This window comes from Anopheles funestus, unplaced genomic scaffold (genome assembly GCF_943734845.2).
Source record: "Anopheles funestus unplaced genomic scaffold, idAnoFuneDA-416_04 scaffold_13_ctg1, whole genome shotgun sequence".
NCBI classification, from domain to species: domain Eukaryota; kingdom Metazoa; phylum Arthropoda; class Insecta; order Diptera; family Culicidae; genus Anopheles; species Anopheles funestus.
Genome location: NW_026045353.1, coordinates 6,179 through 14,860, shown reverse-complemented (window position 1 = coordinate 14,860; position 8,682 = coordinate 6,179). Strand labels below are relative to the sequence as shown.

Genomic DNA, 8,682 nt, shown 5'->3' with positions numbered 1-8,682 from the left:
AAGGTGTCTTGGCTAAGGTGTCTTGGCTAATGTGTCTTGGCTAATGTGTCTTGGCTAATGTGTCTCTGCTAATGTGTCTTGGCTAATGTGTCTTGGCTAATGTGCCTTGGCTAAGGAGTCTTGGCTAAGGTGTCTTGGCTAATATGTATTGGCTAAGGTGTCTTGGCTAATGTGTCTTGGCTAATGTGTCTTGGCTAATGTGTCTTGGCTAATGTGTCTTGGCTAAGGTGTCTTGGCTAATGTGTCTTGGCTAAGGTGTCTTGGCTAAGGTGTCTTGGCTAAGGTGTCTTGGCTAAGGTGTCTTGGCTAAGGTGTCTTGGCTAATATGTATTGGCTAAGGTGTCTTGGCTAATGTGTCTTGGCTAATGTGTCTTGGCTAATGTGTCTTGGCTAATGTGTCTTTGCTAAGGTGTCTTGGCTAATGTGTCTTGGCTCATGTGTCTTGGCTAATGTGTCTTGGCTAAGGTGTCTTGGCTAAGGTGTCTTGGCTAAGGTGTCTTGGCTAAGGTGTCTTGGCTAATGTGTCTTGGCTAATGTGTCTTGGCTAATGTGTCTCTGCTAATGTGTCTTGGCTAATGTGTCTTGGCTAATGTGCCTTGGCTAAGGAGTCTTGGCTAAGGTGTCTTGGCTAATATGTATTGGCTAAGGTGTCTTGGCTAATGTGTCTTGGCTAATGTGTCTTGGCTAATGTGTCTTGGCTAATGTGTCTTGGCTAAGGTGTCTTGGCTAATGTGTCTTGGCTAAGGTGTCTTGGCTAAGGTGTCTTGGCTAAGGTGTCTTGGCTAATGTGTCTTGGCTAATGTGTCTTGGCTATTGTGTCTTGGCTAAGGTGTCTTGGCTAATGTGTCTCGACTAAGGTGTCTTGGCTATTGTGTCTTGGCTAAGGTGTCTTGGCTAAGGTGTCTTGGCTAATGTGTCTTGGCTAAGGTGTCTTGGCTAATGTGTCTTGGCTAAAGTGTCTTGGCTAAGGTGTCTTGGCTAAGGTGTCTTGGCTAATATGTATTGGCTAAGGTGTCTTGGCTAATGTGTCTTGGCTAATGTGTCTTGGCTAATGTGTCTTGGCTAATGTGTCTTTGCTAAGGTGTCTTGGCTAATGTGTCTTGGCTCATGTGTCTTGGCTAATGTGTCTTGGCTAAGGTGTCTTGGCTAAGGTGTCTTGGCTAAGGTGTCTTGGCTAAGGTGTCTTGGCTAATGTGTCTTGGCTAATGTGTCTTGGCTAATGTGTCTCTGCTAATGTGTCTTGGCTAATGTGTCTTGGCTAATGTGCCTTGGCTAAGGAGTCTTGGCTAAGGTGTCTTGGCTAATATGTATTGGCTAAGGTGTCTTGGCTAATGTGTCTTGGCTAATGTGTCTTGGCTAATGTGTCTTGGCTAATGTGTCTTGGCTAATGTGTCTTGGCTAATGTGTCTTGGCTAAGGTGTCTTGGCTAATGTGTCTTTGCTAAGGTGTCTTGGCTAATGTGTCTTGGCTAATGTGTCTTGGCTAAAGTGTCTTGGCTAAGGTGTCTTGGCTAAGGTGTCTTGGCTAAGGTGTCTTGGCTAAGGTGTCTTGGCTAAGGTGTCTTGGCTAAGGTGTCTTGGCTAATGTGTCTTGGCTAAGGTGTCTTGGCTAATGTGTCTCGGCTAAGGTGTCTTGGCTAATGTGTCTTGACTAATGTGTCTTGGCTAATGTGCCTTGGCTAAGGTGTCTTGGCTAAGGTGTCTTGGCTAATGTGTCTTGGCTAAGGTGTCTTGGCTAATGTGTCTTGGCTAAGGTGTCTTGGCTAAGGTGTCTTGGCTAATGTGTCTCGGCTAAGGTGTCTTGGCTAATGTGTCTTGGCAAATGTGTCTCGGCTAATGTGTCTTTGCTAATGTGTCTTGGCTAAGGTGTCTTGGCTAAGGTGTCCTGGCTAATGTGTCTTGGCTAATGTGTCTTGGCTAAAGTGTCTTGGCTAAGGTGTCTTGGCTAAGGTGTCTTGGCTAATGTGTCTTGGCTAAGGTGTCTCGGCTAATGTGTCTTGGCTAAAGTGTCTTGGCTAATGTGTCTCGGCTAATGTGTCTTGGCTAAGGTGTCTTGGCTAAGGTGTCTTGGCTAAGGTGTCTTGGCTAATGTGTCTTGGCTAATGTGTCTTGGCTAAGGTGTCTTGGCTAATGTGTCTTGGCTAAGGTGTCTTGGCTAATGTGTCTTGGCTAAGGTGTCTTGGCTAAGGTGTCTTGGCTAAGGTGTCTTGGCTAATGTGTCTTGGCTAATGTGTCTTGGCTAATGTGTCTCGGCTAAAGTGGCTTGGCTAATGTGTCTTGGCTAATGTGTCTTGGCTAAGGTGTCTTGGCTAATGTGTCTTGGCTAAGGTGTCTTGGCTAATGTGTCTTTGCTAAGGTGTCTTGGCTAATGTGTCTTGGCTAAGGTGTCTTGGCTAATGTGTCTTGGCTAAGGTGTCTTGGCTAAGGTGTCTTGGCTAATGTGTCTCGGCTAAGGTGTCTTGGCTAATGTGTCTTGGCTAATGTGTCTCGGCTAATGTGTCTTTGCTAATGTGTCTTGGCTAAGGTGTCTTGGCTAAGGTGTCCTGGCTAATGTGTCTTGGCTAAGGTGTCTTGGCTAAGGTGTCTTGGCTAATGTGTCTTGGCTAAGGTGTCTTGGCTAATGTGTCTTGGCTAATGTGTCTTGGCTAATGTGTCTCGGCTAAAGTGTCTTGGCTAATGTGTCTTGGCTAATGTGTCTTGGCTAAGGTGTCTTGGCTAATGTGTCTTGGCTAATGTGTCTTGGATAATGTGTCTTGGCTAATGTGTCTTGGCTAAGGTGTCTTGGCTAATGTGCCTTGGCTAAGGTGTCTTGGCTAAGGTGTCTTGGCTAATGTGTCTTTGCTAAGGTGTCTTGGCTAATGTGTCTTGGCTCATGTGTCTTGGCTAATGTGTCTTGGCTAAGGTGTCTTGGCTAAGGTGTCTTGGCTAAGGTGTCTTGGCTAAGGTGTCTTGGCTAATGTGTCTTGGCTAATGTGTCTTGGCTAATGTGTCTCTGCTAATGTGTCTTGGCTAATGTGTCTTGGCTAAAGTGTCTTGGCTAATGTGTCTTGGCTAATGTGTCTTGGCTAAGGTGTCTTGGCTAATGTGTCTTGGCTAAGGTGTCTTGGCTAATGTGTCTTGGCTAAGGTGTCTTGGCTAATGTGTCTTTGCTAAGGTGTCTTGGCTAATGTGTCTTGGCTAAGGTGTCTTGGCTAATGTGTCTTGCCTAAGGTGTCTTGGCTAAGGTGTCTTGGCTAATGTGTCTCGGCTAAGGTGTCTTGGCTAATGTGTCTTGGCTAATGTGTCTCGGCTAATGTGTCTTTGCTAATGTGTCTTGGCTAAGGTGTCTTGGCTAAGGTGTCCTGGCTAATGTGTCTTGGCTAAGGTGTCTTGGCTAAGGTGTCTTGGCTAATGTGTCTTGGCTAAGGTGTCTTGGCTAATGTGTCTTGGCTAATGTGTCTTGGCTAATGTGTCTCGGCTAAAGTGTCTTGGCTAAGGTGTCTTGGCTAATGTGTCTTGGCTAAGGTGTCTTGGCTAATGTGTCTTGGCTAATGTGTCTTGGATAATGTGTCTTGGCTAATGTGTCTTGGCTAAGGTGTCTTGGCTAATGTGCCTTGGCTAAGGTGTCTTGGCTAAGGTGTCTTGGCTAATGTGTCTTTGCTAAGGTGTCTTGGCTAATGTGTCTTGGCTCATGTGTCTTTGCTAAGGTGTCTTGGCTAATGTGTCTTGGCTAAGGTGTCTTGGCTAATGTGTCTTGCCTAAGGTGTCTTGGCTAAGGTGTCTTGGCTAATGTGTCTCGGCTAAGGTGTCTTGGCTAATGTGTCTTGGCTAATGTGTCTCGGCTAATGTGTCTTTGCTAATGTGTCTTGGCTAAGGTGTCTTGGCTAAGGTGTCCTGGCTAATGTGTCTTGGCTAAGGTGTCTTGGCTAAGGTGTCTTGGCTAATGTGTCTTGGCTAAGGTGTCTTGGCTAATGTGTCTTGGCTAAGGTGTCTTGGCTAAGGTGTCTTGGCTAAGGTGTCTTGGCTAAGGTGTCTTGGCTAATGTGTCTTGGCTAATGTGTCTTGGCTAATGTGTCTCTGCTAATGTGTCTTGGCTAATGTGTCTTGGCTAATGTGCCTTGGCTAAGGTGTCTTGGCTAAGGTGTCTTGGCTAATATGTATTGGCTAAGGTGTCTTGGCTAATGTGTCTTGGCTAATGTGTCTTGGCTAATGTGTCTTGGCTAATGTGTCTTGGCTAAGGTGTCTTGGCTAATGTGTCTTGGCTAAGGTGTCTTGGCTAAGGTGTCTTGGCTAAGGTGTCTTGGCTAAGGTGTCTTGGCTAAAGTGTCTTGGCTAATGTGTCTTGGCTAAAGTGTCTTGGCTAAGGTGTCTTGGCTAATGTGTCTTGGCTAAGGTGTCTTGGCTAAGGTGTCTTGGCTAATGTGTCTTGGCTAAGGTGTCTTGGCTAATGTGTCTTGGCTAAGGTGTCTTGGCTAATGTGTCTCGGCTAAGGTGTCTTGGCTAATGTGTCTTGACTAATGTGTCTTGGCTAATGTGCCTTGGCTAAGGTGTCTTGGCTAAGGTGTCTTGGCTAATGTGTCTTGGCTAAGGTGTCTTGGCTAATGTGTCTTGCCTAAGGTGTCTTGGCTAAGGTGTCTTGGCTAATGTGTCTCGGCTAAGGTGTCTTGGCTAATGTGTCTTGGCTAATGTGTCTCGGCTAATGTGTCTTTGCTAATGTGTCTTGGCTAAGGTGTCTTGGCTAAGGTGTCCTGGCTAATGTGTCTTGGCTAAGGTGTCTTGGCTAAGGTGTCTTGGCTAATGTGTCTTGGCTAAGGTGTCTTGGCTAATGTGTCTTGGCTAAGGTGTCTTGGCTAAGGTGTCTTGGCTAAGGTGTCTTGGCTAAGGTGTCTTGGCTAATGTGTCTTGGCTAATGTGTCTTGGCTAATGTGTCTCTGCTAATGTGTCTTGGCTAATGTGTCTTGGCTAATGTGCCTTGGCTAAGGTGTCTTGGCTAAGGTGTCTTGGCTAATATGTATTGGCTAAGGTGTCTTGGCTAATGTGTCTTGGCTAATGTGTCTTGGCTAATGTGTCTTGGCTAATGTGTCTTGGCTAAGGTGTCTTGGCTAATGTGTCTTGGCTAAGGTGTCTTGGCTAAGGTGTCTTGGCTAAGGTGTCTTGGCTAAGGTGTCTTGGCTAAAGTGTCTTGGCTAATGTGTCTTGGCTAAAGTGTCTTGGCTAAGGTGTCTTGGCTAAGGTGTCTTGGCTAAGGTGTCTTGGCTAAGGTGTCTTGGCTAATGTGTCTTGGCTAAGGTGTCTTGGCTAATGTGTCTTGGCTAAGGTGTCTTGGCTAATGTGTCTCGGCTAAGGTGTCTTGGCTAATGTGTCTTGACTAATGTGTCTTGGCTAATGTGCCTTGGCTAAGGTGTCTTGGCTAAGGTGTCTTGGCTAATGTGTCTTGGCTAAGGTGTCTTGGCTAATGTGTCTTGGCTAAGGTGTCTTGGCTAAGGTGTCTTGGCTAATGTGTCTCGGCTAAGGTGTCTTGGCTAATGTGTCTTGGCTAATGTGTCTCGGCTAATGTGTCTTTGCTAATGTGTCTTGGCTAAGGTGTCTTGGCTAAGGTGTCCTGGCTAATGTGTCTTGGCTAATGTGTCTTGGCTAAAGTGTCTTGGCTAAGGTGTCTTGGCTAAGGTGTCTTGGCTAATGTGTCTTGGCTAAGGTGTCTCGGCTAATGTGTCTTGGCTAAAGTGTCTTGGCTAATGTGTCTCGGCTAATGTGTCTTGGCTAAGGTGTCTTGGCTAACGTGTCTTGGCTAAGGTGTCTTGGCTAATGTGTCTTGGCTAAGGTGTCTTGGCTAAGGTGTCTTGGCTAATGTGTCTTGGCTAATGTGTCTTGGCTAAGGTGTCTTGGCTAATGTGTCTTGGCTAAGGTGTCTTGGCTAAGGTGTCTTGGCTAAGGTGTCTTGGCTAAGGTGTCTTGGCTAATGTGTCTTTACTAAGGTGTCTTGGCTAATGTGTCTTGGCTAAGGTGTCTTGGCTAATGTGTCTCGGCTAAGGTGTCTTGGCTAATGTGTCTTGGCTAATGTGTCTCGGCTAATGTGTCTTTGCTAATTTGTCTTGGCTAAGGTGTCTTGGCTAAAGTGTCTTGGCTAAGGTGTCTTGGCTAAGGTGTCTTGGCTAATGTGTCTTGGCTAAGGTGTCTCGGCTAATGTGTCTTGGCTAAAGTGTCTTGGCTAATGTGTCTCGGCTAATGTGTCTTGGCTAAGGTGTCTTGGCTAAGGTGTCTTGGCTAAGGTGTCTTGGCTAATGTGTCTTGGCTAATGTGTCTTGGCTAATGTGTCTTGGCTAATGTTTCTTGGCTAAGGTGTCTTGGCTAATGTGTCTTGGCTAAGGTGTCTTGGCTAAGGTGTCTTGGCTAAGGTGTCTTGGCTAAGGTGTCTTGGCTAAGGTGTCTTGGCTAAGGTGTCTTGGCTAAGTTGTCTTGGCTAATGTGTCTTGGCTAATGTGTCTCGGCTAATGTGTCTTTGCTAATGTGTCTTGGCTAAGGTGTCTTGGCTAAGGTGTCCTGGCTAATGTGTCTTGGCTAATGTGTCTTGGCTAAAGTGTCTTGGCTAAGGTGTCTTGGCTAAGGTGTCTTGGCTAATGTGTCTTGGCTAAGGTGTCTCGGCTAATGTGTCTTGGCTAAAGTGTCTTGGCTAATGTGTCTCGGCTAATGTGTCTTGGCTAAGGTGTCTTGGCTAAGGTGTCTTGGCTAATGTGTCTTGGCTAAGGTGTCTTGGCTAAGGTGTCTTGGCTAAGGTGTCTTGGCTAAGGTGTCTTGGCTAAGGTGTCTTGGCTAATGTGTCTTGGCTAAGGTGTCTTGGCTAATGTGTCTTGGCTAAGGTGTCTTGGCTAATGTGTCTTGGCTAAGGTGTCTTGGCTAAGGTGTCTTGGCTAAGGTGTCTTGGCTAAGGTGTCTTTACTAAAGTGTCTTGGCTAATGTGTCTTGGCTAAAGTGTCTTGGCTAAGGTGTCTTGGCTAAGGTGTCTTGGCTAAGGTGTCTTGGCTAATGTGTCTTGGCTAATGTGTCTTGGCTAATGTGTCTTGGCTAATGTGTCTTGGCTAATGTGTCTTGGCTAAGGTGTCTTGGCTAATGTGCCTTGGCTAATGTGTCTTGGCTAAGGTGTCTCGGCTAATGTGTCTTGGCTAAAGTGTCTTGGCTAATGTGTCTCGGCTAATGTGTCTTGGCTAAGGTGTCTTGGCTAAGGTGTCTTGGCTAAGGTGTCTTGGCTAATGTGTCTTGGCTAATGTGTCTTGGCTAATGTGTCTTGGCTAATGTTTCTTGGCTAAGGTGTCTTGGCTAATGTGTCTTGGCTAAGGTGTCTTGGCTAAGGTGTCTTGGCTAAGGTGTCTTGGCTAAGGTGTCTTGGCTAAGGTGTCTTGGCTAAGGTGTCTTGGCTAAGTTGTCTTGGCTAATGTGTCTTGGCTAATGTGTCTCGGCTAATGTGTCTTTGCTAATGTGTCTTGGCTAAGGTGTCTTGGCTAAGGTGTCCTGGCTAATGTGTCTTGGCTAATGTGTCTTGGCTAAAGTGTCTTGGCTAAGGTGTCTTGGCTAAGGTGTCTTGGCTAATGTGTCTTGGCTAATGTGTCTTGGCTAATGTGTCTTGGCTAAGGTGTCTTGGCTAAGGTGTCTTGGCTAAGGTGTCTTGGCTAAGGTGTCTTGGCTAAGGTGTCTTGGCTAATGTGTCTTGGCTAAGGTGTCTTGGCTAATGTGTCTTGGCTAAGGTGTCTTGGCTAATGTGTCTTGGCTAAGGTGTCTTGGCTAAGGTGTCTTGGCTAAGGTGTCTTGGCTAAGGTGTCTTTACTAAAGTGTCTTGGCTAATGTGTCTTGGCTAAAGTGTCTTGGCTAAGGTGTCTTGGCTAAGGTGTCTTGGCTAATGTGTCTTGGCTAAGGTGTCTCGGCTAATGTGTCTTGGCTAAAGTGTCTTGGCTAATGTGTCTCGGCTAATGTGTCTTGGCTAAGGTGTCTTGGCTAAGGTGTCTTGGCTAAGGTGTCTTGGCTAATGTGTCTTGGCTAAGGTGTCTTGGCTAAGGTGTCTTGGCTAATGTGTCTTGGCTAATGTGTCTTGGCTAAGGTGTCTTGGCTAATGTGTCTTGGCTAAGGTGTCTTGGCTAAGGTGTCTTGGCTAAGGTGTCTTGGCTAAGGTGTCTTGGCTAATGTGTCTTTACTAAGGTGTCTTGGCTAATGTGTCTTGGCTAAGGTGTCTTGGCTAATGTGTCTCGGCTAAGGTGTCTTGGCTAATGTGTCTTGGCTAATGTGTCTCGGCTAATGTGTCTTTGCTAATTTGTCTTGGCTAAGGTGTCTTGGCTAAAGTGTCTTGGCTAAGGTGTCTTGGCTAAGGTGTCTTGGCTAATGTGTCTTGGCTAAGGTGTCTCGGCTAATGTGTCTTGGCTAAAGTGTCTTGGCTAATGTGTCTCGGCTAATGTGTCTTGGCTAAGGTGTCTTGGCTAAGGTGTCTTGGCTAAGGTGTCTTGGCTAATGTGTTTTGGCTAATGTGTCTTGGCTAATGTGTCTTGGCTAATGTTTCTTGGCTAAGGTGTCTTGGCTAATGTGTCTTGGCTAAGGTGTCTTGGCTAAGGTGTCTTGGCTAAGGTGTCTTGGCTAAGGTGTCTTGGCTAAGGTGTCTTGGCTAAGGTGTCTTGGCTAAGTTGTCTTGGCTAATGTGTCTTGGCTAATGTGTCTCGGCTAA

The 8,682-nt window shown here is 46.2% G+C and overlaps 1 long non-coding RNA gene across 1 annotated transcript; it reads left to right on the top strand.

Moving 5' to 3' along the window:
* Positions 1-2,237: 2,237 nt before the first annotated feature.
* LOC125774507 (uncharacterized) lies at positions 2,238-7,832 on the top strand. Its single transcript, XR_007420985.1, has 3 exons — positions 2,238-4,119; positions 4,540-4,973; positions 5,394-7,832. It is a non-coding gene; the product is annotated as an uncharacterized LOC125774507 (long non-coding RNA).
* The last annotated feature ends 850 nt before the right edge of the window (positions 7,833-8,682 follow it).